The sequence below is a fragment of the Mobula birostris genome, chromosome 5 (assembly GCF_030028105.1).
Source record: "Mobula birostris isolate sMobBir1 chromosome 5, sMobBir1.hap1, whole genome shotgun sequence".
NCBI classification, from domain to species: domain Eukaryota; kingdom Metazoa; phylum Chordata; class Chondrichthyes; order Myliobatiformes; family Myliobatidae; genus Mobula; species Mobula birostris.
In genome coordinates this window covers 145,741,041-145,768,258 of record NC_092374.1, presented here as the reverse complement: position 1 = coordinate 145,768,258, position 27,218 = coordinate 145,741,041, and positions in this window count along the sequence as shown.

Genomic DNA, 27,218 nt, shown 5'->3' with positions numbered 1-27,218 from the left:
GGGGGGAGGAGAAGAGGCAAGCTGGAATGTGCTAGGTGAAACAAGGTGGTTGGGAAAGGTCAAGGGTTGGAGAAGTAGGAATCTGATAGGAGAGGAGAGTGGACCACAGGAGGTAGGGAAGGAGGAAGGGACTCAGGAGGAAGGAATAATCAAAATCAAATTCTGAATGCTAGGCATTTTTCTGACAGAAATTGTTATGATGCCAACGTTTTACATCAATTTGTTTAAATGAAGGCAATGTTCAGTAGCAATAAATGGAGCAGATGAATTACAATGATAAATACACAGCATACACATGAGATAATCACATCATTTTCAAATGCCATGTTTTACACAACGCATTCTCTTATTTTACTGCTGAACATTCAGATCAATGGCAGAAAAGGTGCTAACCCACTTCCTATAACTACTAATTGAAGGGATTCGGAACTGCTTCAATTATTTTCAAAATTATTTCTTCTGGTTGCTCATAGAGTTAGAATCATGGAGCATTACAGCACAGAAACTGTCATGGTCCGGTCCGTGAAGTCCGCATTCCAGTTGTTTTGGATAAGTTAATCATAGGCACCTGAATCCCATCTTGCAGCTTGGAATATAAGTAGCCCTGGGGACAACTGTGGGCTGCTAGTTTATCTTGTCAAGATTCCCTAGGAGCAACCTGCTGGTGGAAGGCGAGAGCAACTACTTGCCATCTTTAGGCAGTATTGGTTAAGCATCACTTCATGGAGCCTTGCTGTCAGTATTCAGAGCTGCCTTTGTGGTATGGATTTGGCTGTTTCCTGGGTGAGCTGAGTGGCCATCAGCCACTCCAAGCTAGGTAGGGATCTGGCTGTTTCCGTAGCCAGCCAAGGTTGCTGGTCGTAACTGCAACTTGGAGCAACCCTGATGCAAAGGTGGGACTGTCTGTTGTTCTTTGTTGTTTGTCTCTGCTTGTCCTCACCTCCATGGGGTAAGTCAGGCTGTTCTGCTGTTGCACTGTGGGGGGGATCTGTCTTGTCTTGTCCTTGCCTCCCTGGGTTAAGTCAGGCTGTTCTCCTGTTGCCCTGTTGGGGGACCTGTCTTGTCTTTGCCTCTGTTGGGTAAGTCTGGCTGTTCTGCCATTACCCGATGGATGGAACTGTCCCACCTTGGTGTAGAGATAAAGATAAGTCCTGCCTTTTTGAAGGATAAGTCCCAGCTCTATGTTGATGTTCAGTTCCCAGTCTGTCTCCAAGCTCCAGCCTCCAAGTTATCAGCCTCTGTATTCCAAGACCCCAGCCTCAAGCCTGAAGACCCCAGCTTCGTCCTGTCCTGAAGCCATGTCATGACCTTGCCTGGTTCTGGGGTCCGAGCCCGAGGCAGGACCCAGGTTCTGGGTCCTTGTTCAGTCTCTGGCTCAGAGTCCAAGCCTTGGCTCCTAGTCCATGGTTTCTAGTCCTGGTCCTGCTTTCCCAAGCCTAGGCTCCTAGTTCTTAGTTCTTAGTCTGGGTTCCCTGTTTCCTGTCTATATCCTTGCCCAGGTCCTGCATCCTAGTCCTGTCCCTAGTACTTCAGTGTCTGTGTCTTGCATTTGGGTCTGCCATCAACACCCCCCGCCCCCCCCATTGTGACAGAAACAGGCCTAATCCCATCAACCTGTACCTGGGCCATAACCTCTGTACCCCTCCCATCCATGTACTTATCTGAAATTCTCTTCAATGTTGCAATCAGACTCACATCCATCACTTTTGCTGGCAGTTCATTCCACACTCTCACTACCCTCTGAATGAAGGAATTTTCCCTCAGTTTTCCCTGAAATGTTTTATGCTTAACCTATACTTCTAGCCTTCTCTTCCTTGGTGGAAAAAGCCTGTCTGCATTCGCCCTATTTATACTCTACATAATTTTGTATAACACTATCAAATCTCTTCTCAGTCTCCCACTCTCCAGGGAATAAAGTCCGAACCTGTTCAACATTTGCCTGTCATTCAAGTCCTGTCAAAAACCTTGTAAATTTTCTCTTTAATCTTTCCGTCTTATTGACAACCTTCCTATAGATAGGTAACAAGAACTATGCACAATACTCAATTGAGACTCACTAATGTGTTATACAACTTCAACCTAACTCCCATGCCCAATACTTTTGAGACCAATGTGGTACTGTGCCAAAAGCTCTTGTTACAATGCAAGTTATCTGTGATGCCACTTTAAAGGAATTATAGATCTGTATTCCCAGATCACACTGTTGTATCTCATTCTTCAGTGCCCTATCATTAACTGTGTGAGTCCTACACTATTTGTCCTTCCAAACTGCAACACCTCACATGCACCTACATTAAACACCGTTTTCCATTTTCAGGCCTTCGTCCCAGTTGGTCTCAATCCTGCTGAAAGTTTTGATAGCCTTGCTTGCTGTCCTTTACACTCTGATGTTGGTGTCATCTACAAATTTGTTGTTCCAGGTTTCCATATAATCATCCAGATTGTTGATATACATGACAAACAATAGCAGACCAGGTATCGATTTATGTGGCAAGCTACTAGATGCAGGCCTCCAGTCAGAGTGGCAACTTCTACTGCCCCTCTCTGGCTTTTCCCATAGAGATAACAGGCAGGGTGGCGTAAGGCTCCTCTTGCAGAATGTGGGAAAGCAGGGAAGCTTCCATTGTCCCTGATGATGACAACTGAGAAGTACATCCACCTGCAGCTTCTAACAACCACATTGAGGAGTTGGAGCTGGAACTGGATGAACTATGGATCACTCAGGAGGCTGGAGGGGTGATGGATAGGACATATAGAGAGGTAGTTATATCCAGATGCAGGACACAAGAAATTGGGTGATAATCAGGAAGAGGAAAGAGGTTAAGAAGCCATTTTATAGTTCCCCTGTGGCCATCCCTCCTCAACAACAAGTATATCACTTTGGATACTGTCAAGGTGGGGGGGGGGGGGGGGGGGAGATTGACCTAGCAGAGGAAAGTCAGTGGATGGGTCTCTGGCACTGAGTCTGCCTTTGTAACTCAGATGGGGAGGGAGAAGAAGATGCACACAGTGGTGATAAGAGATTCATTATTTAGGAGAATGGACACAAGGTTCCATGGGTGAGAATGAGATTCCCAGATTGTATGTTGCTGTCATAAGAGGGCGTTGGGAGCAGACCCAAATGCAAGACACAGACACTGAAGTACTAGGAACAGGAAAAGGTTTATTAAGAAAGCAAGGGGAGTCAAGAAGAAATGACATTGGACATGGACACAGGCCCTGGATGAGACAAGGACACAGGGCCTGGACTAGGACTAAGACTGTGAAAGCGGGACCAGGACATGGAACTAGGAGCCTAGGCTTGGACTCTGAGCCAGAGACTGGACAGGGACCCGGAACCTGGGTCTTGACTCAGGCTTGGACCTCGGAACTAGGCGAGGACACGACATGGCTACAGGACTGGATATGGAACTCCTGCACAAGACATGGCACATGGACAGGACGAGAGCACAAAGCCAGGACGAGTTTCTTGGAAGTGGCTTGGACTAGGCGAGGGAACTCCTGCGCTGGGTGAGGCTCTCAGACTAGGTTTGGCTCAGTTCTTGGACTCAGCTTGATTAGGACCCTCCCTGGACCACAGGGCCAGGATGCTTTCCAGGAAGCAGGGCCAGAACCATTTCTTGGACGCAGGGTCACAATGACTGCCGAGGTGACCGCTGAGGAAACTGTCAGGGATTCAGATGGAGAGGGGAAGGGAACAGTCCAGCAGGGAATCCTTAGTATGCAGAGGTATTTATGTGCCAGCCCAAAATGAGAATCAGGTGCCTCAATTAAGGCACCCAAAGGAACAAGGGAAAACAGGAAAACCCGGAATAAGGATCGATGAATAGGACCGTGAACTGGAATGTAGATTTCACAGACTGGACCTTGACAGTGTGCTCCTGGGTGTCAGGGTCCAGGGTATCTCTGATCGAGTCCTCAGCCGCCTTAAGTGGGAGGGCGAACAGCCAGAAGACATGGTCCATGTATGTACCAATGACATGATTAGGATGAGTGACGAGGTTCTGCATAGGAACTACAGGGAGTTAAGTCCTCAGTTATAAGGGCAGGACCTTCAAGGTTATGATCTCAAGATTGCTGCCTGTACCATATACTCGTAAGGCCAGAGCTAGGAACATCATACAGTTTAATATGTGATGAAGCAGTTAGTGCAGGAGAGAGGGCATACGATTTTTGAATCATTGGTCTCTCTTCCAGGGAATGTGAGACCTGTACAGAGGGAAGGATGGCACCTGAACTGGAGGGGGACTAATATCCTAGCAGGAAGGTTCGGTAGTGCTGCACAGTGGGGTTTAAACTAAATTTACAGGGTGGAAGGGGACTAGACTGCCTGAACAGTTAGTGGAGAGATTGTGCAGGTAGATGTTGATAAGACCTCAGACAAAGTTATGAATCAAAAGGTTGAGCATGGTGCAACAAAATTGAAAAGGGTGAATACAGGACTGAAGGTGTTGTATCCGAATGCACGCAGTATATGGAATGAGGTAGATGAATTTGCAGCGCAGTTGCAGATCAGCAGGTATGATCTTGTAAGCATCATGGAATTATGGCTGAAATATTATAGCTGGGAGCTTAATGTCCAAGGATACACAATGTATCACAAGGAAAGCAGCAAGGTGTTGGTAAAACAATGAAATCAAATCCTTGGAAGGAGGAAACAAAGGGTTGGAAGGTGTTGAGTCGTTGTGGATAGAGCTAAGGAACTGCAAGGGTAAAAAGACTGATGGGAGTTGTATACAGACCCCCAAACAGTAGAAAGGATGTTGCCTACAAATTACAATGGGAGATAGTCAATGCATGCCAAAAGGGCAATGTTATAAGAGTCATGGGGGTGTTCAATATGTAGGTAGATTGGGAAAATCAAGTTGGTGCTGGATTACAAGAGGAAGAATTTCGAGAGGGTCTACAAGATAGATTTTTAGAGCAGCTCGAAATTGAGCCCACTGGAGGATGTGTTATTCTGGATTGTATGTTGTGCAATGAATCAGAATTAATCAGAGGGCTTAAGGTTTAAAAAAAAACCCTTAGGGGAAAGATTTCAAAATATGATTCAATTCACTGAAATTTGAGAAGGAGAATCTAAAGTCAGATGTATCAGTATTACAGTGGAGCAAAGGAGATTACAAGGGCATGAGAGAGGAGTTGGAAAAGAGCACTGGTAGGGGTGACGGCACAACAGCAAAGGCTGTCATTCTGGAAGAAATTCGGAAGGCACAGGATATATACATCCCAAATCGGAAGAAGTATTCTAAAGGAAAGATGACACAGCCATGGCTAACAAGAGAAGTCAAAGTCAACATGGAAACCAAAGAGAGGGTGTTAATAGAGCAAAGATTAGAGGATTAGGGAAATTAGAGAATTAGGAAGCTTCTAAAAACCAACAGAAGTCATCTAAAATAGTCATTACAAAGGTAAAGATTGATTACAAAAATAAGCTAGCCAATAATATAAAAAAGGTACCAAAAGTTTCTTCAGATACATAAAGTGTAAAAGAGGTGAGAGTGGCTATCAGACCATTGTAAAATGATTCTGAAGAGGTAATAATGGGGGACAATGAAATAGCAGATGAACTGAATAAGTATTTTGCATCAGGCTTCACTGTGGAAGAGATTAGCAGTATAGTGGAAGTTCCAGGTGTCAGGGGACATGAATTGTGTGAAGATACCATAACTAGAGAGAAGGTTCTTGGGAATTTGAAAGGTTTGAGGTTCGATAAGTCACCTGGACCAGATGGTGTACACACTAGAGTTCTGAAAAAGGTGGCTGAAGAGATCGTGAGCATATTAGTAATGATCTTTCAAGAATTACTAGTTTCTGATATGGTTCTGAAAGACTGGGAAATTGTAAATGTCACACCACTTTTCAAGAAGGGAGAGAGTTTGAAGAAATGAAACTATGGGCCAGTTAGTCTGACGTCAGTGGTTGGGAAGATGTTGGAGGCGAATATTATGGATGAGGTCTCAGGGTACTTGGAGGCACATGATAAAATATGCCTTAGGCAGCATGGTTTCTTCAAGGGAAAATCTTGCCTGACAAATCTGATGGAACTGTTTGAAGAAGTAAAAAGCATAATAGAAAAAATAGAATAGATTGATGTTGTGCACTTGGATTTTCAGAAGACCTTTGACAAGGTGCTACACATGAGGCTGTTTAACAAGCTACAAGCCCATGGCATTACAGGAAAAATTCTAGCATGGGTAAAGCTTTGCTGATTGGTAGGAGGCAAGGTCTGGAACGTAAGGAGCCTTTTCTGACTGACTGCCGAGAAGCAGTTATGCTCCACAGGTGTCTGTGTTGGGACCAATTCTTTTTACATTATGTCACTGATTTGGATCATAGAATTGATGGCTTTTTGCAAAGTTTATAGATGACATGAAGATAGGTGGGGGGGCAGGTAGGTTTGAGGAAGTAGAGAGGCTACAGAAGGACTTAGACAGATTAGGAAAATGGGCAAAGAGGTGGGAGATGGAATACAGTGTTGTGAGGTGTATGGTTATGCTCTTTGGTAGACAAAATGAAATGATTGACTATTTTCTAAATGTAGAGAAAATACAAAATTGGAGGCGCAAAGGAACTTAGGAATCATTGTGTAGGGTTTCCTAAAGGTTAATTTGCAGGTTGAGTCTGTGGTGAGGAAGGCAAATACAATATTAGCAGTCATTTCAAGCAGATGAGAATTTAAAAGTAATGATGTATTGTTGAAACTTTATAAAGCACTGGTGAGGTTTCACTTGGAGTATTGTCAGAAGGTTTGAGCCTTAGAAAGGATGTGCTGAAACTGGAGAGGGTTCAAAGGAGGATCACAAAAGTGATTCCAGGATTGAATGGCTTTTCGTATGAAAAGAATTTGATGGCTCTAGGCCTGTATTCATTAGAATTCAGAAGAATGAGGGGTGACCTCATCGAAACCTATTAAATGGATTGAATGGTGAAAATCCTTGATAGCTTTAAGTTTAGGTTGTCAATTTTAATGGTTACCACCTCAAAAAATTCTATAATGTATGTTAGACACTACTATGCACAAAGCCATCTTGACGCAACTTAATCAGGCCCCGTCCATCCAAATATGTATTTATCTAGTCTGAGAACACCGTCCAATAATTTTTCGTGACATTAAAACCCACTGACATTTAACTTGCCTACTTAATTTTAGAGACTTTCTTGAACAATAGAACATCATTAGCTATCCTCTAGTCTTTTACCACCACAAACATGGTAAACAGCATTTTATATAGCTCTGCCAGGGCCCACCCAGTTTTTGCACTAGCTATCCACAAGGTCAGAGGGGCCATCTTGTTAGGTCTTCGGGGACTTGGCCACCCTGATTTGCCTCAGGACAGGAAGCACCTCTTTTGCAATCTGTATGTAGTCCATAACCCATTTGCTGCTTTTCCTCAGTTCTATAGACTCTGTACCCTCATGAGTAAATACAGGCGTGAGAATTCTATTTAAGATTTCCCCCCATCTATTTTGGCTCCATGCATAAATTACCACACTGATCTTCAAGTGGACTTGTTTTGTCCCTTGCTTCTTTTGCTCTTAATATATCTGTAGTGGCACTTGGGATTCTCCTTCACCTTGTCTGTCAGAGCAACTTCATGACTTCTTTCTGCCCTTCTGATTTCCCTCTTAAGTGTTCTCCTACATTTTTTATACTCAAGTATCTTGTTAGTTCATTGCTGCCTTTACCTGCTGAATCAGGATCCTCTCTGATGCCTCCTTTTTCTTAGCAAGTACCTCAATATCCATAGTCCCCTAAACCTCATAGCCTTGCCTACATTTTAGAGGAACATACAAACTCTGTACTCTCAAAATTTCATTTATGAAGTCATCCCACATACCTAGCATCCTTTTGCCAGAAAACAACCTATCCCAATCCACACATTCCAGCCCTTCTCTGATTGCATCAAAATTGGCCTTTCTCAGATTCTCAACCCAAGGACCAGACTAATTCTTCTTCATAGTTATCTTGAAACTAATGGAAATATGATCACTAGATCCAAAATGTTCCCTTACACACACTTCTATCATGTTCCTTATCTCATTCCTTAATATGATATCCAATTGTCATGGTCCCAACCGTTAGTTCCCCATTGTCTCCTAATTTCCTTTGATGGTGGCACACCTGGTTTTCATCAAGACCTGCAGCATAAGAACCCCGGCTTTGCACCCACTAGTTGCCAGATGGTTGGTTTTGCCAGTATAGTAGTTAACGTTTCCCAGCTGCTTAGGATTGTGTGTTCTAAGTTTTGCTTCGGTACTGAGATTTACCTGTGGAACTCAGTCTCTCCGTGTCAAGGTAAATTTTCTAAGTTTTACTTCAGCTCCGAGGTTTACCTGTGAAACTCCCCCTCTCTGCGCCAAGAAAACTTTTGTCTGCTGTTTTCCCTTCTACGCTCTGTCAAGATAAGTTCTGCCTGCCTCCTGCTTTCCTGCACTCCCTCCTGTTTGTCTTTCAACGCTCACGCCCATGTCTGTGTGCCTGTGTCCTGCGCCTCGTTCGTTGCAACACCAATATTGCACTTTCTCTATTTAGGTCCTCGATATATTGACTGAGCAATCTTTCTTGAGCACATTTGACAAACACTATCCAATTCAATCCTTTTAATAGAATGGAAGTCCCAGTCAATATGTGGAAAGTTCAAATCACCTACGATCATGTATGCTTGTCTGAACTTTGAAAGAAAGTAACATGCATTTATGTGAGATCCGATGCTAGATTTTGAACAAAATTTCAACAACTCCTTTCCCCCCATAGGTGCTGCTTGATGCACTGAACTTCCCCAGCAATTGTTTGATGAATTTATCTAGTACATTACATAGCTTCAGGGCATTGCGAAGCACTTTACTGCCAGTGGCTTAACTTCGAAGTCTAAAAATACAGTAGGAAAAGTGGCAGTATTTGCACACAGCAACTCCCACTTACAGCAACGTAGCAATGACTAAATTCTCTTTTAGAGATGGTTGACTGAAGGACAAATAGTTATTTACTTATTTATTGAGATATTGTAGAATAAACCCTTCTGGCCCTTAAAGCGATGCTGCCCAGCAATCCCCCAATTTAATCCTATCCTAATCACAGAACAATTTACAATGCCCAATTAATTTACTGACCTGTATGTCTTTAGACCATGGGACAAAACCAGAGCACCCTTACAGGCAGTGGTGGCAATTGAACCCGGGTCACCTGTACTGTAAAACATTGTGCTAACCGACATGCTACCATGCCACACATTTTGTCCAGCTTCCTCCTCCCTATATGTGACAGTTGCTGGGACAGTTGTACGTGAATTATGAGAAGTACAGAGGCATGGATTGGAGGAGGATACTTGTGGAGATGGCTGAAATTTCTGGGAATAGTTCACAAGGTGCAGTATAGATATGTTCGACTGAGGAAAATGTTCTCAATTGGCAGGGGTGGGCAACGTGGCAGTTGTGGAAGTTATGGATTGCATAAAAGCCAAGGAAATGGTATACGAGGTTGCAAATGTGAATGGGATGTCGTATGATTAGGAGCTTTTAAAATCCAACAATATATAACTAAGGAAGCTATAAGAAGGGAAAGGATGAAATATAAGGCAGACTAGCCAATAATATAAAGTAGGATACCAAAAGATTTTTCAGTTAAATAAAGAGTAAAAAGGAAGTGAGAGTTGATATTGGAGCACTGGAAAACGACGCTGATGAGGTAGTAATAGAGGACAAAGAAATGACAGAAGAACTTAATGGGTACTTGGTATCTGTCTTCACTGTGGAAGACACCAGCAGTGTGCCAGAGGCCTGTGAATGTCAGGGAGCAGGAGTGAACACCATTGCTACTACAAAGGAAAAAGTGCCAGGCAAACTCAAAGGCTTTCAGGTGGATAAGTCACCTGGGCCAGATGGACTAAATCCCAGAGACCTGAGAGAGGTTGTTGAAGAGATAATGGATGCATTGCTCATCTTCTAAGAATCACTTGATTCTGGCATTGTCCCAGAGGACTGGAAAATTGCAAATTCATGCCAATCTTTAAGAAGGGAGGAAGGCAAAAGAAATGAAATTAGAAGGCAGTTAGCCTAACCTCAGTGGTTAGGAAAGTGTTAGTCTATTATTAAGGATGAAGCTTCTAGATATTTGAAGACTAATGATAAAATAAGCCAAAGTCAGCATGGTTTCTGTGAAGGGAACTCTTGCCTGACAAATCTGTTAGAGATCTTCAAGGAAGTAACAAGCAGGGTGGACAAAGGAAAGGCAGAGGATGTCATTAACTTAGATTTTCAGAAGGCATTTGATGAGATACCACACATGAGGCTGCTTAACAAGATAAAATCCTGTGGCGTTACAGGAATGGCTGACAGGCAGGAGGCAATGACTGGGAATAAAAAGAGCCTTTTCTGGTTGGCTGCCGGTGACTAGTGGTGTTTCTCAGGGGTCAGTATTGGCACTGCTGGTTTTCACATTGTTTGTCAATGATTTAGATAATGGAATTGATGGTTTTGTGGCAGAGTTTGCAAATGATACAAAGATAGGTGCAAGGGCAGATAGTGCTGAAGAAGCAATACGATTGCAGCTGGAATTAGACAAATTAGAACAATGGACAAAAAAGGGGCAGATGGAATACAGTGTTGAAAAATGTATGATGATGCAGTTTCGTAAAAGAAACAATAGTGTGGACTATTATCTAAATAGGGAGAAGATTCAAACATCAGAGCTGCAGAGAGACTTGAGTTCTTGTGCAAGACTCCTAGAAGATTAATTTACTGGTTGAGTCTGTGGTTAAGAAGGCTAATGCAATGTTGGCATTTATTTCAAGGGGAATAGAATATAAAAGCAAAGAGATCATGATGAGCCTTTCTAAGACACAAATCAGGCCGCACTTAAAGTATTGTTAACAGTTTTGGTCCCCATATCCCAGAAAGGATATGGAGGGAGTCCAGAGGACATTCATAAGGATAATTCTGGGAATGAAGCAGAAGAGGAGTGTTTGGCATCTTTGTACTCATTGGAATTTAGAACAATGCGAGGGGATCTCATTGAAACCTACTGAATGTTGAAAGAAGTAGATAAGGTGGATGTGCAGAGGATATTTCCTATGGCGGAGGTATCCAGAACTAGAAGGCACAGGCTCAAAATTGAGGATTGACCCCTTAAAACAGAGGTAAGGAGAAATCTTTTTTTAGCCAGAGAGTATAAATCTGTGGAATGCTCTGCCATAGACTGCAGTGGAGGCCAAGTCCATGCATATTTTAAGGCAGAAGTTGATCATTTCCTGATCAAACGAGAACTTTGCAGACATTAGTCCATTGTGCTGAGCCTATCAGCTGCGGTAACTGAGCTCGACGAACTAAATGAAAGTACAGAAGGGATAAGCGGAGCAGCCATTGTGGGAGTAGGCCAATGGCGAATGTAGAAGCGACAGGCTTTTGCTGATTCAGGCTTCGGTGAAAGTGGGTTTTGGCAAGGTAAATGGGTCAGTGGACTTTGTTTTTGGTTTTTCTTTGCATTTTTTTTTTTTTTTTTTAGGAATAGAGAGCATGTCGATAGAGTTAGTATTGCTCTGGGTGTCGGATGTGGGAATCCTGGGAATCTTCCAGTTTCTCAGATGGCCACATCAGCACCAAGTGAACTGAGATGCGGCTTCCGAGAGACCGCGTTAGGGATTTGGAGCTGTGGCTCAATGACCTACAGCTTATTAGGGTGAGTGAACAGGAGATAGAGAGGAGCAATAGGGAGCTAATCAGACTGAAGCTACAGGAGTTAGATAAGTGGGTGCCGGTCAGGGAAGCGAGAGAAAGAGCTCAGATAGTACAGAGCACCCCTGTGGCCACCCCCCTCAGTAACCGTTATCTCATTATCTCGCAGTTGAGGGAGATGACCTGACAGAAGACAACCACAGCGATCGGGTCTCTGGCACTGAGCTGGGTTCCGTGGTGCAGAAGGGAAAGAGGAAGATGAAGAATGTGGTAGTCATAGGGGATTCCATAGTGAGGGGAACAGACAGGAGGTTCTGTCAGACTGATAGAGATACCCACATGGTGTGTTGCCTCCCAGGTGCCAGGGTACGGGATGTCTCGGATCAGGTGCAGAGTATTCCGAAGGGAGAGAGTGAACAGCCAGAAGTCTTGGTACATGTTGGTACCAATGATATAGGGAGAAAAAGGGAGGAGGTCCTGAAGAGAGAATTCAGGGAGTTAGGTAGGAAGCTGAAAGGCAGGACCTCTAGGGTAGAGATCTCAGGATTGCTGCCTGTGCCATGTGCTAGCGAGTGCAGGAATAGCATGATCAGGCGTATTAATGTGTGGCTGACAGACTGGTGTAGGGGGCAGGGATACAGGTTCCTGGAGCATTGGCGCCTCTTCTGGGGGAGTTATGACCTGTACAAAAAGGATGGGTTACACCTGAACCCAAAGGGGTCCAGTATCCTGGCGGGCACATTTAATAGAGCTGTTAGGGAGGGTTTAAAATTAATTTGGCAGGGGGAAAGTTATTTCCCATAGTAGGGGATTCTAGGAGAAGAGGGCATGACTTCAGGATTGAAGGAAGTCCTTTTAGAACTGAGATGCGGAGAAATTACTTTAGTCAGAGGGTGGTAAATCTGTGGAATTTTTTGCCACGAGTGACGGTGGAAGCCAAGTCATTGGGTGTATTTAAGGTAGAGATAGATAGATTCTTGATTAGCCAGAACATCAAAGGGTATGGGGTGAAAACATGGAAGTGGGGATGACTGGAAGAATTGGATCAGCCCATGATTGAATGGCAGAGCAGACGCGATGGGCCAAATGGCCTACTTCTGCTCCTATATTTTATGGACTTATGATCGGTCAGGGTTTGTTAAGTTGATGACAAGAAGGCAGCTGTATGGGGTTGAGTGGGATCCTGGATCAGCCATAATGGAATGTCTGAGCAGATTTGAATGGCTGAATGGCTTAATTCGGCTCTTATATCTTGTGGTCTAATGGTTTTATTGACTTGCTCTGAATTGTCTCTGCTATTCTCTGCATTTCTGTTGTCAATCACTTTTCTTCCGGCAGAGCACTTCCAGACATCAGTCTTCAGATTCATTGGACCAACATCCATAACTTCTACCATCAAACATATTTTCCCTGTCTCTGCTTTCTTTTAGTACTCCAAAAGGACCTGTGACTACAAAGTTCCTTTTCTATCTCCAGCATGATATATGCAATGAGTTGGATGATGGAATTGATGGCTTTGTAGCAAGTTTGTGGACAATATGAAGACACATGAAGAAGCAGATAGTGTTAAGGAAGCCAGAAGTCTGTGGAAGGACTTAGATTGGGAGAAGGGCAAAAAGTTGGCAGTTGGAATATAGCGTATGGAAGTGTATGGTCATGCATATTGGTGGAAGGAATAAAGGTGTAGACTATTGAATAAACTGAGAAAATTCAAAAATCTGAGGTTCAAAGGGACTTGGGAGTCCTTTTCAGGATTCCTTAGAATAGAAGGACATCCCTTAGGACAGAGATGATGAGGAATTTCTTTAGCCAGACGATAGTAAATCTCTGGAATTCTTTGCCATGTATGGCTGTGGAGGCCAAGTCTTTGAGTATATTTAAAGCAGAGGTTGATATGTTCTGGAAATTCTGCTTTTCAGTTTTCAACCCAATTCCTATATTCTCTCTTCAGGACTGCCTCCCTTTTCCCAACTATGTCATATGTACCAATATGTACAATGACTTCTGGCTGCTCACTGTCCTCTAGTATGCTGTGGACCCAATCTGAATAATCCCTAATCCTGGCAGCTGGGAGGCGAAATACCATCTGGTTGGCTTTTTCACATATGCGGAATCTCGTCTGTTCCTCTATCTATGGAATCCCCTATCACTACTGTATTCCATTTCTCCCCCTTCCCTTCTAAGCCACAGAGCCAGACTCAGTGCCAGAGACCCAATTTCTGCTGCGTCCCCCTGGAAGGTTGAGTCTCCCCCCTGCTCTCCACCGGCAGGATCCAATGTGGTATAATCATTATTGAGGTGAATGGCAACAGGAATATTCTGCACTGCTTGCTTATTCCAGTTCCATCTCCTTGACAGTTACCCAGACACCTGCCTCCTGCAACATAGGAATGACTACCACTTTGTAGCTCCTCGTTCTTCCTTATGAGCTGAAGGTCACAAAGCTGCAGCTCCAGCTCCTTAACACAGTCTAAAGACCTGCAATTCAATGCACTTAATGCAGTTAGTTATTAGGGAGACTTGAGGTCTCTGACTTCTCACTTTCCAAATAAAGAACATTGCACTAACTCTGACCCATTTTCAGTGCACCATTATATACTAGTATACAATGAAAGAGAATGCAAAAGTTACTGGAAGCTTAGAACCTTTGTGTCTGCTTGCCCAAACTGGTTCTCATCTGAACCTGTAGAAACAAAGCTTCCCACTCTAACACTGGCCCACTCCAACAATAGCTGCTTCACTTACACCTCCCTTCCTTTTATTGGCTCAAATAAAACTCACTCCCAATAATACTTCTTCCTTTTAAATGGCTCCCACCCTTTAATGATATCTCTCTCAAATGCTAATTCAACATTTCACAGCATGGTCACTAACAAGCCTTCCTGGACATCATTATCCATTATACCATCTGAAATCACTTTAGCTGTAATGGAGGAATATTGTTCCAGTTAGCAGCAGCCATGTTGGGGATAACAGTGTCACAGTCTAGGGTTAACAAATCAACATAGAAGGAAATTGCAAAGCTGATGAATTGATACTATTGTACAGAAATCATTTTATTTTGACATTAATGCTCAGATATTATTTTAATTAAAATATTTCTTCAATCCTTTCCATGCTAAAGTCATCAATAAAATGTGCAGAGGGAGTGACAGACTCTCATCCTTTATTTATTACATACATACAGAAACAGATACATCGTGAAGTTTACTATTTTATTCACCACATGCAAATTCTGGAAGGAATTTTGTACTTTTCTTCAACAAGCACATGAACTGGGTATTTTGTGTAGGTTTTCTAACCTATCTGTGTAGACCAGGGGTCCCCAACCTTCTTTGCACTGCGGACCAATTTCATATTGACCATATTCTTGCGGACCGGCTGACCAGTGTGGGGGAGGGGGTACGGTGGGGAATGGTTGCCAACGGACAAGAGTAGCAGTCAAATACATTGTGTTTACCCCAAAAGACTACAACGACCATGAAGCCTTGTGCGGGCACCAGTGTGCATGCGTGCATATGCCGATTTCCTTTCTGCAAATCGTTTTTGGCAATTCTGTTTGGGGGGGGGTGTTAATCACGACCCGAATATAGGTGATAAGTGGCTAATGCACTCAATTTTGTTTCTAAAAGGGTTTATCTAACAAATTTAATATTAAACACACAGCGCATATTTTGCTCGCGTGAATATAGCAATAAGTCAATTATCAGGGGAGGACAGGGGAGCTTGAAGTGAGTGTTGAACGAACTTCCAGTAGAAGTGGTAGAGGCAGGTTCAATATTATTTAAAAGAAAAATTGGATGGGTATATGGACAGGAAAGGAATGGAGGGTTATGGGCTGAGTGCAGGTCGGTGGGACAAGGTGAGAGTAGCGTTTGGCACGTACGAGAAGGGCAGAGATGTCCTGTATCCATGCTGTAATTGTTATATGGTTCTATAAGTCACTTAAGTCAACAGCATCATAACATTTCAAGTAACGTTTGGATATTAAGCACACAGTGCATATTTTCCTTGTATGAACATATAAAATCATTGCAAAGCACCAACATCGCTGAATCAGTGGGGGCCCTGGGCTGAATACTCATTTTCCTGCAACAAGACGGTCCTATCAAGGGGTGATGGGAGACAGCGATACTCGAATGGGTTCCCTAGTCTTCGTTGCATTCACTGCAGAGATGTTGGAAATGGAAGCAACGTTTTCTGTGCTTCCGTGTCTATCTCAGGATATTGAGCCTTGACTTTGATCCGTATTGCCAGCAGAGGTGTTATGTTAAACATACTTTTTAGCCCGCCGTCATTTGCAAGCTCGAGGAGTTGATCTCCTTCCCGCTCTGACATGGATGACGCATGCGTAATGAGCTCGCGTGCGTTCGAGGTCAACACAGTGCGTGACAGGGAATGAGGAAAGGTGCAGCTGACTCGTATCACCAAATCATATCATTTCCTTGCGGCCTGGTAGCGCATGCTTTGCGGCCCGGTACCGGTCCGCGCCCCGGTGGTTGCAGACTGCTGGTGTAGACTAATAAGAGCCAACATTTTTTTTCATTATTGGGTATGCATATCATCATATTCATTGAGTAAGTTACTTGTCTTTCCATCCTTAAAGGTTGTTTTTGTTTAATGTTACCTGATGGAATATTCAAAGATTTCTGGAATGGCATAGCATGTTTTGTTTCCTCAGTCTAAATTGTGACACCGGCGAATAACTGTTTTCCTTCATCTGTGTTCCTTTGTGTAAACTACACACATACTCAAGTCAATCTTTGTGTAAAACTCATGTAAGATCTTGCCAGAACAAATTGACTCACATTTCCCTAAATCAGATCAATTGTCAGTCACAACAGATGTAAAGGACCTCTTATATATTTTGTACATTATATGTCTACACCCTATTGCAGCAGTTCTCTGGAAACTAACTGCTGATTAGGCATCATGTCTAAATTGACAAGAATCATTTGGTGTGTTCCACAAGCACTCCTTATCCAGCCAACAATATTAGTGGCCTATCTGAGTTTCCTGTCCAGCAGATAGAGGACAGCCATTGAAATTCACATTGCCACACCCTATCTTTTTAGCGCTTACAATGAAGTAGGGTCTAAAAAGACGAAATTTGTTATGTGGCAGCAGCACATTGCAATACCTAATAATTAAATTGTGAAAACTATGATTTACAATAAGTATATAGACTCTCTTATATAAAATAGTTAAATTAAACAAATAGTGTAAAAAAAAATGTAGTGAAGTAATGTTCATGGGTTCAATGTCCATTCAGAAATCAGATGGCAGATGGGAAAAAGCTGTTCCTGAACCATTGAGTTTGTGCTTTCAGGCTTCTGTACCTCAGTTACGACAAAGGTCTAAAACTTTCATTGGGCATTTGTAGCAGTATAGTACTTTAATGGAAAACAATACCTTAACGGGTGAAGTATTAGTATATTTTTGCTCAATTAAGTGCCAACAGCTGCAGCAAGTTCAGATACTTGGCCACGATCATCTTTTCTTTTATTTGGAATATTTAGTCATTTAAACATTTAGTGGCTATAGGGGTTCAGGACTTAATGATTTGTCATTACTTGCATGCACTTGGTGGGTCGAAGAACCTACTTCCATGTCATATCTCTCCATGACTCTAGAACAACCATCCTACTTCACCAAATGTAATATGCACCACTGAAGTAATCCAATGTTACTGGGTAAGAGAATTTCATGAAGTGTAAGTTTCACCATGGAAAATATGATTGCAAACTTACCCACTGGTCTGTGTTTTTACTTCAGAGGTTTAGAGAAGCAAGCCTGCTAATTATTAATGATTAGGTTTAGAAACAGACTAATAAAAAATAGTTCTTTTTTTTTTGTCAAATCAATAGAAGATATCCAAATTGAAGAATCTAGAAGAAAGCATTTGAATCTTATTTTGTCAAGTTGCAGAATGGTATATTTTTATCGGACATAGACAAAGAATATGTACAACATTTATAAATTAAAGATCTTGTTAATGAAAATAGGTCTATGGCAAAGACTTGAGGGATAATTCAAGGTACTGGAATTGAATGACTTCAGCAACCCAGGCCTGATCCAGATCACCAGTGTGGCCTGCATGGTATTGCACATTCTCCCTGTAACTATTTGGGTTTTCCCCCAAGTGCTCAATTTCCTCTCTCATTTAAAATACATGTTAATTATTAGATTAATTGGCCACACTGCATTTAACCCCTCAGCACCATGGGAAAATTGGGAGATGGGAAGTATAAGGTGTGGTTAAAGGAACTCTGTCAGAAAATTGGCAACAGTAGAAAATCTGAGGAATGAATTGTTATGAAAGTTAACATCAAGTCAATGGGTTGAATGGCCTCCCACTTCAAAAAAAATTATGCGTGTATTATATTTGTTCACGTTATGTGCTGTATCGTATGACATAGGTAATCACGGTCTTTCCATAACCATGATTGTTCTTGACAGATTTTTCTGCAGAAGTGTTTGCCACTTCCTCCTTCTGGGCAGGGTCTTTACAAGATGGGTGACCATGGACGTTATAAGTATTCTTCAGCGATTGTCCGCCTGGCACATAACCAAGACTTGTGCTATGCACCAGCTACTTGTACGACCATCCTCCACCTGCTCCTATTGCTTCACGTGTCCCTTATTACAGGGTTAAGCAGGTGCTATACCTTGCCCAAGGGTGACCTACAGGCTAGCAGAGAAAAGGAGCACCTTACAACTTCTTTGGTAGAGACCACCTCACCACCCTATGAATTTTATATTTCATAATTAGAAATCCCTTTGTCATACATGCTTTGTTATGATCCATATAACTGAAATAATGTGCTAAAACTTCTATATATTATTGGCACACATTCTGAAACTAAATTGCTGGCTTCCATCCATCAAAGAACTGAAGCTCATGACTATGTAGCATTAAATATCAATCAAAATTCAAAGCTTGTCTGACATTGTTGCTGTAGCTACAGATCATGTACACACACAAAAATATAGTAAGTTTCTTGAGTAAAAAAACAGAAAAATGAAGACACAGGAAAATGCTTATCTATAATACTGTTGGATTGTGCTTGACTGAAGACGACAATGATTGTTTTATTAATAGACTAAATATTTCTGAGATTTGAGATAATGTTGTGGTGGCTGAGCAATTCGGATGCTTTCCAAGAGCACTTTTCATTGAATCCACAATGCCTTATTGCCCAAAGGAGAACCCCAGGTACATGTAGTTCTCAAAATCAGAATCGCGTCTTTTATCATTGAATATGTTGTGAAAATTAGTTTTTGTGGCAGATGTACTGTGCAAGACATTAAAAAAAACTAAGTTACAATAAGATTAATCAGAGCAAAAACTGATTAGGGAGGTAGTGTTCATGAGTTTATGGACCATTCAGAAATCTGAGAGGGGAGGGGAAGATACTGTTCTTAAGAGCGTAGGACTTCAGGCTCCTGCGGCTCCTCCTTGGTGTTAATAATGAGAAGAGGGCTTTTCCTGGGCTGTGAAGGTCCTTATTGATGCCACCTTTTTGAGGCGCCACCTTTTGAAGATTGCTCAATGGTTGGGAGGCTTGTACTTGTAATGGAGCTTGTTGAGTCTTCAACCATCTGCAGTCTCTTCAATCCTACACACCGGATCCTCCACAGCATGCTCTCCACCATAATGTATATCTGTAGCTATAACACTGCAGTTACATTCATGAGACCTTGCATTATAGGAAGCCATGTTAGAGCAGAACCAGATGTAGTTGTCTCCAAAGCACTAATTTAAACAGGTTTTCCAATTGTGATCATGTTATGACCATTGTGACCCTCGTAATGCAAATAGTTATTAACAGTTCATATCAGTGGCCGATTAGGAAAAGGGGAGGTGCAACGAGACCTGGGTGTCATTATACACCAGTCATTGAAAGTGGGCATGCAGGTACAGCAGGCGGTGAAAAAGGCGAATGGTATGCTGGCATTCATAGCAAGAGGATTCGAGTACAGGAGCAGGGAGGTACTACTGCAGTTGTACAAGGCCTTGGTGAGACCACACCTGGAGTTTTGGTCCCCTAATCTGAGGAAAGACATTCTTGCCATAGAGGGTTCAAAGAAGGTTCACCAGATTGATTCCTGGGATGGCAGGACTTTCATATGATGAAAGACTGGATCAACTAGGCTTATACTCTCTGGAATTTAGAAGATTGAGGGGGGGATCTGATTGAACCGTATAAAATTCTAAAGAGATTGGACAGGCTAGATGCAGGAAGATTGTTCCCGATGTTGGGGAGGTCCAGAATGAGGGGTCACAGTTTGAGTATAAAGGGGAAGCCTTTTAGGACAGCGATGAGGAAAAACTACTTCACACAGAGTGGTGAATCTGTGGAATTCTCTGCCACAGGAAACAGTTGAGGCCAGTTCATTGGCTATATTTAAGAGGCAGTTAGATATGGCCCTCGTGGCTAAAGGGATCAGGGGGTACAGAGAGAAGGCAGGTACAGGGTTCTGACTTGGATGATCAACCATGATCATACTGAATAGTGGTGCAGGCTCAAAGGGCCGAATGGCCTACTCCTACACTTATTTTCTATGTTTCTATTACAGAAAATGCATTATAGCAGAACTATTTGTACTCGTTCCTATATCCATCCCATTACTCCAAGTTATAAGTTGGCAATCTTTTGAAGACTACTTGGTACTGTATTCTTCAAGAGTCTCATTGCTGTGAAAGATTAGGACATTAAGATGAAGCATTGTATGCAACTCTTGAAATTACATGTGGCCAATATTCATAACTTTATTGCACATTGTGTGCGATGCAGTAGTCCTCTTTAAAGTTCTGAAAGTTCCACTTACGCAGTCATTTTCTAAGTTTGAATTTTCATTATACAAATTTCTCTCTCTTTTAAGATTCCTTGGCTCAGGATGCTGGTAACGTTAGTGGTTTAGAAATTTAAACAAATGTAAGTTTTTAATGGAACTGGCAGAGATCAGACCATTGAGACTAAAAGTCAAAGTAAGTATGACTCAGCTGGCAGTCAGTTCTAGATGTGTAATTCAATGTTCTCCAAAGCAATTATCCACTCTGTTAATTCCTTTAGTTTTCAGCATTGAAGGCTCGGTCCCTTGATATAAAAAGCAGAGCATCTTTAACACTTGTTCTGATATTACTGTTGTTGACCTCTGTGTCACATCAATATGTCCTACTTTTCCCAATGCTTTTGCCTATTTAATGTGATGTTTGTTTTAATCAATAATTAATCAAGCCTGGATATTTAATTCCACTCACACATTCCATTTTCCAAGAAAACAAAAAAAAAAATGCAAAAGTTTCCTCTGTATGTAAGGAAGGTAAAAATTATGTAAAACTACTTATTTGTTTTCAGTGCAGCTGCTGACAAATGAATTGTTAATTGCTTCACTGAACCTTCTAGATACTGAAACAGAAATTGTAAAGATGGAGTCAATTAAAACTACATTCAACAATGTTCAGTAACATTTTACATTAACCATTATCTCACAACAATTACATTATGGACATGTTATTAATAGGGGATTTATTGGTAAAATATAAATAAGGTTTAAACATGAACTGTGATAAATTCCAGTAAATCAACCTGAACCAACTAAGTAATGAATTCAGGAAAAATGTTATACTTGAAGAGTGGTTGGAAAATGAAACCTACTATTACATGAACACTTGAAGCAGACCATGGATATATTTAAAAGTAAGCCTGACAAAATCAAATCCAGACCAATCAAATTGGAGCAAAAGAGGAGGGGATCACAGGTAAATGAGTAAGATTTAAAAAGGAGGGTTCATGGGCTTTCAGAAACCCAATCAAATTGTGATTCATTAGCAAGGGCAAATAAAAATATGGGAGGGTTAAGCAGAACAGCCATTGAGTGTCCATTGTTGGAGCAGACCAGAGTCAGTGTGTGGAGGCTTTGACTCATCAGGCTTCATTGGGAACAGTCTTGGATGAGATACATATCTGGTAAGTTTCTTCTTCATTCTTCATCTGTTGGTACATCTTCAGAGCAGTGGGAATGGCTCCAGGGGCTGGGTTGTGTTCTTTGTGTGAGATGTGGGAATTCTGGGAGACATCCAGCCTCCTGGGTAAACACATCTGCAGCAGTTGCACGAAGCTTCACCTCAGAGAGCATGATAAGGAAATGGAGTTGCATCTCACTGACTATTGGTTCATATGGGAAACTGAGGGGGTAATTGATAGGAGCTACAGGGAGCTAGTCATCCCAGAGTTACAGAAAGCGGGCACCTGGGTGACAGGAGAGGGAAAGGAAATCGGGAGTCAGTACAGAATACCCCTGTAGTTATTCCTATCAATAACAAGTACACAGTCTTGTATAATGCTGGCGGGACAGCCTACCGAGGGGGCGCCACAGCAAACAGGTCTCTGGCACTGATTCTGAGGCTGTGTCTCAGAATGGAAGGCAGGGGGGGGTAGAATTCTGCAGTAGTAATAACGGATTCAATAGCTAGAGCGTAGACATGGTATTCTGTGGGCATGATAGAGGCATGTTGCCTCCCAGGGGCCAGGGCCAGGAACATCTTGGATCGGAATCTCCTCATTCTAAAGGAGGAGGGTGAGCAGCCAGAAGTCTTGGTGCATATTGGCACTATTGAAGTAGGTAGAAAAAGGGGAGAAGGTCCTGAAGAGAGAATTTAGGGAGCTAAGTAGAAAGCAGAAAAGCAGAACTTAGAGGGTAGTAATCTCTGATCTGCTACCTCTGCCGCACACCGGTGAAGATTAGAACAGGATGAGTTTGCAGATGAACGAGTGGCTGAGGATCTGGTGAAAGAGGCAGGGTTTCTGATTTCAGATCATTGGTATCTCCTTCTAAGGAAGATATGATCTGTACAAAAGTTTGGGTTACACCTGAACCTAAGAGTGACCAATATCCTTGCAGGCAGGTTTGCTAGAGCTGTTGGGGAGGTTTTAAACTAATTTAGCAGTGGGGGGGAATCTGAGTGATAGAGCTAAGAATGGGCCAGTTGCTGAAGAAGTAGATGCAGCTTATAGTGAGATTGTCAAGGAGGACAGGCAGACGATAAGAGCAAAATTGCAGTAAGTGGAATGAATTACAGTGTAATGGGAGACAAAATCAAATGCAGGACTGAAGGAATTATATTTGAATGCCTGCAGGATACGGAATAAGATAATGATCTTGTAGCACAGTTAGAGATTGGCAGCTAAGATGTGGGCATCATTGAGGCAGGGCTGAAAGAAGATTATGATTGGGAGCTTAACAAAGAAGGATACACATTGCATCAAAAGGACAGGAAAGTAGCATGAGTGGGTGGCATGGCTCTGTTTGTAAAAAATGAGATGTAGAAACCTTGTGGGTAGAGTTACGGAAATGCCAAGGTAAAAAGACCCTGAAGGCTGTTATATACAGGCCTCTGAAAAGTAGCCAGGATAAGGGCAACAAATTACAATGGTAGATAGAAAATCATGTGAGGGCAATAATTTCTCAGGATTGTAATTTCTGGATTGCTACCTGGACAATGTGCCAGTGAAGGTAGAAACAGGATGTTTTGGCAGATAAGTGTGTGGCTGAAAAGCTAGTTCAGGCAACAAGGCTTCAGGTTCTTGGATCATTGGGATCTCTTCTGGGGGAAATATGACCTGTACAAAAGTGAAGGATTGAAACAGAACCTGAATGGGAAAAATATTCACGTGGGCAGGTTTGTTAGAGCTGTTGGGAGAGTTTGAAGTAATTTGGCAGGTGAATTGGAATCAGAGTGAAGGGACTCAGGATAGGACAAATAGCAAAAAAACAAAAAAATAGCATGCAGTCAGACTATGTGGGAGGACAGGCAGAGGATAGGACAAAATTACAGACAGCAGGATGAGTATCAGTGCATGAGGGATGCAGAATCAAACAGGGTAGCAAATAGAGTACTCAGTGTTATATCTCAATGCACGGAGTATAAAAAATAAGGCAGGAGATCTTGTTGTGGCCATCACTGATTCGTAGATGAAGGATGGTTGTAGCTGAGAGCTGAAAGTCCAATGTTACATGTTGTTTTGGAGGGATAGGAAGGTAGACAGAGGGGGTGGAATGGCATCAAATCAGTAGAAAGATGTGACATTGGTTTGGAAAATGGTGAATACTTGTGGGATGAGTTAAGAAACTGCAAGGGTAAAAGTACTCTGATGGCAGTTATATACAGACCTCCCAACAGTAGCTGGAATGTGGACCACAGATTACAACAGGAAATAGAAAAGGTGTGTCAGAAGGGCAACGTTATGATAGTCATGGGAGATTATAACATGCAGGTTGATTGGAAAAACCAGATTGGTAATGGATCTCAAGACAGTGTTTATTGAATGCCTACAAGATGGCTTTTTTTAAAGCAGTTTGTTGTTGAGCATACTGGTCGACCAGCTATACTGGATTGGGGGTTATGTCATGAACCAGAGGTGAATATGGACCTTAAGGTAAAGGAAGAGTTAGGAGGCAGTGATCACAATATCATTGGGTTCATCCTGAAATTTGATAGGGAGAAAGTAAAGTCTAATGTAGCAGCATTTCAGTGGAGTAAAGGAAATTACAGTGGTATGAAAAAGGAGTTGGCCAGAGTAATTTGGAAGGAGATGCTGGCATGGATGACAGCAGAGCAGCAATGACCTGAGCTTCTGGGAAAATTGAGGAAGGTGCAGGATAGATGTATTCTAAAAACAGAGAAATATTTAAATAGCAAAATAATCAACCGTGGCTAACAAGGGAAGTCAAAGTTAACGTAAAAGCAAAAGAAAGGGCATACAATGAAGCAAAAATTAATGGGACGGTAGAGGATTGAGAAGCTTTTAAAAACCTAAATAGAGAGCAACTAAAAGAATCATTAGGAGGGAAAAGATGAAATATGAAAGCAAGCTAGTGAACAATATCAAAGTGGCTTGTAAAAGCTTTCTCAAGTATGTTTAAAAAAAAAATTAGAGATGAGACTGGATATAGGACCATTGGAAAATGAGGCTGGAGCAATAATAACTGAGGGCCAAGGAAATGGCAGATGAACTAAATGAGTATTTTGCATCAGTCTTCACTGTGGAAGACACTAGCAGTGTGTCAGATATTGAAGTGTGTGAGGGAAGAGAAGTGTGTGCACCTACAATTACAATGAGAAGGTGCTCAAAAAGCTGAAAGACCTTAAGGGCACATTAGTCACCTAGGTCAGATGAACTGCACCCTAGGGTTCTGAAAGAGGTAATGGTAAAGATTGTGGAGCTATGAGTAATGATCTTTCAAAAATCATTGGATTCTAGAATGATGCCAGATGACAGGAAAATTGCAAATGTCACTGTACTCCTTAAGAAAGGAGGAAGGCAACAGAAAGGAAATTATAGACCACTTAGCCTGAGCTCAGTAGTTGGAAAGATGTCAAAGTCAATTGTTAAAGATGAGGAGGTGGAGTACTTGGTGACATAGGACAAGATAGGACAATGTCAGTGTGATTTCTTTAAGGGAAAATCTTGCCTGATGAACCTGTTGGAATTCTTTGACAAGAGGATAGATAAAGTGGATGCAGTAGATGTTGTATATTTGGACTTTCAGAAGACCTTTAACAAGGTGTCACGCTTGAGGCTGCTTACCAAGTTAAGAGCCAATGGTATTACAGGACTGTTACTGGCACGGCTGGTGTATAGGCTGATTGGTAGGATGCAGTGAGTGGGAATAAAAGGATCCTTTTCTGATTGGCTGCCAGTGACTAGTGGTGTTCTGCAGGGATCAGTGTTGGGACCGCTTCTCTTTATGCTGTATATCAATAATTTAGATGACAGAATAGATGGCTTTGTTGCCAAATTTGCAGATGATACAAAGATTGTTAAAGGGGCAAGTAGTGTTAATGAAAAAGATAGGCTGCAGAAGGTCTTAGACAGATTTGGAGAATAGGCAAGAAAGAGGCAAATGAAAGACAATGTTGGAGAATGCATAATCGCGCACTTTGGTGGTAGAAATAAATGTGCAGTCTCTTTTCTAAATGGGGAGAAAATCAAAAAAAAAAAAGATACCAAAGAGACTTGGCAGTTCTTATGCAGAACAGCCTAAAGGTTAACTTACAGGTTAGGTTGGTGGTGAGGAAGGCAAATGTAATGTTAGCGTTCATTTCAGGAGGTTTAGAATACAAGAGCAGGGATGTGATGCTAAGGCTTTATAAGACACCGGTGAGGCCTTACCTTGAGTATTGTGGACAATTTTGGCCTCCTTATCTAAGAAAAGATGTGCTGGCATTGGGAAGAGTTCAGAGGAGGTTCACAAGGATGATCCTGGGAATGAAAGTGTTATCAAATGAGGCACGTTTGATGGCTCTGGGTCTGTACTTACTAGAATTTAGAAGAATGAGGGGGATCTAATTGAACCCTTTTGAATGTTGAAAGGCCCAGACAGTAGATATGGAAAGGATATTGTGGGGGAATTTAGGACAATAGGGCACAGCCTCAGGATACAGGGGTGTCCATTTAAAACAGATGTGGAGAAATTTCTTTAGCCAAAGGGTGGTGTGTTTGTGGAATTTGTTACCACGTGTAGCTGTGAAGGCCGGGTCAATGGATATATTTAAGGTAGGGCTTGATAGGTTTCTGATTGGACAAGGCATCAAAGTTTATGGGGAGAAGACCAGGAAGTGTGGCAGAGTAGGAGATAAAACGATCAGCCATGATTGAAGGGCAGAGCAGATTCAATGGGCCAAATGGATTAAAATCCGCTCCATGTATTATGGTCTTATGGTTATGGTCTAAAAGGACAATGTTATGAAAGTCATGGGGGACTTCAATATGCAGGTAGAGTAAATTGGGAAAAAAACATGTTGGCATATATTTTTGGATCCCAAGGGAGGTAATTTGTAGAATGCCTGTGAGATGGCTTTTTAGAGCAACTTGTGGTTGAGTCCACTAGCGATCAGTTATTCTGAATTGGGTGTTGTGTAATGAACTCAATTTAATTAGAGAACTTAAGGTAAACAAACCTTTAGGAGGCAATGATCATAACATGATAGTATTCACCCTGTGATTTGACAGAGAGAGAAAATAAAGTTAAATATATCATTCCTACAGTGGAGTAAAGGGAATCATAAAAGCATGAAGGAAGAACTGGCCAAAATTGATTGGACGGTGGCATTAACAGAGATGATGGCAGAGCAGGAATGGCTGCAGTTTCTAGGAGCAATTCAAAAGGAATAGGGTAGATACATCCTAAAGAAGTATTCTAAAGGCAGAAAGATGTAACATTGGCTGACAAAGACAACATAAATGCTAAATAAGGGCTTACAATAGAATAAAAATTAGTGGGAAGTTTTAAAAACAAACAGAAGGAAACTGAAACAAACAAGGAGAGAAAAGATTCAATATGGTAATAAGATTAAAGATAGTAAGCTACACAATAATATCAAAGAGGATACCAAATGTGTTTTTGGGTATATAAAGAGTAAAAGAGAGGTGAAAATAGATATTAGACCACTAGCAAATGATGCTGGAGAGGCAATAATGGGAGCCATTGAAATAGTGGAAGAACTGAATAAGTACTTTACATCATTCTTCACTGTG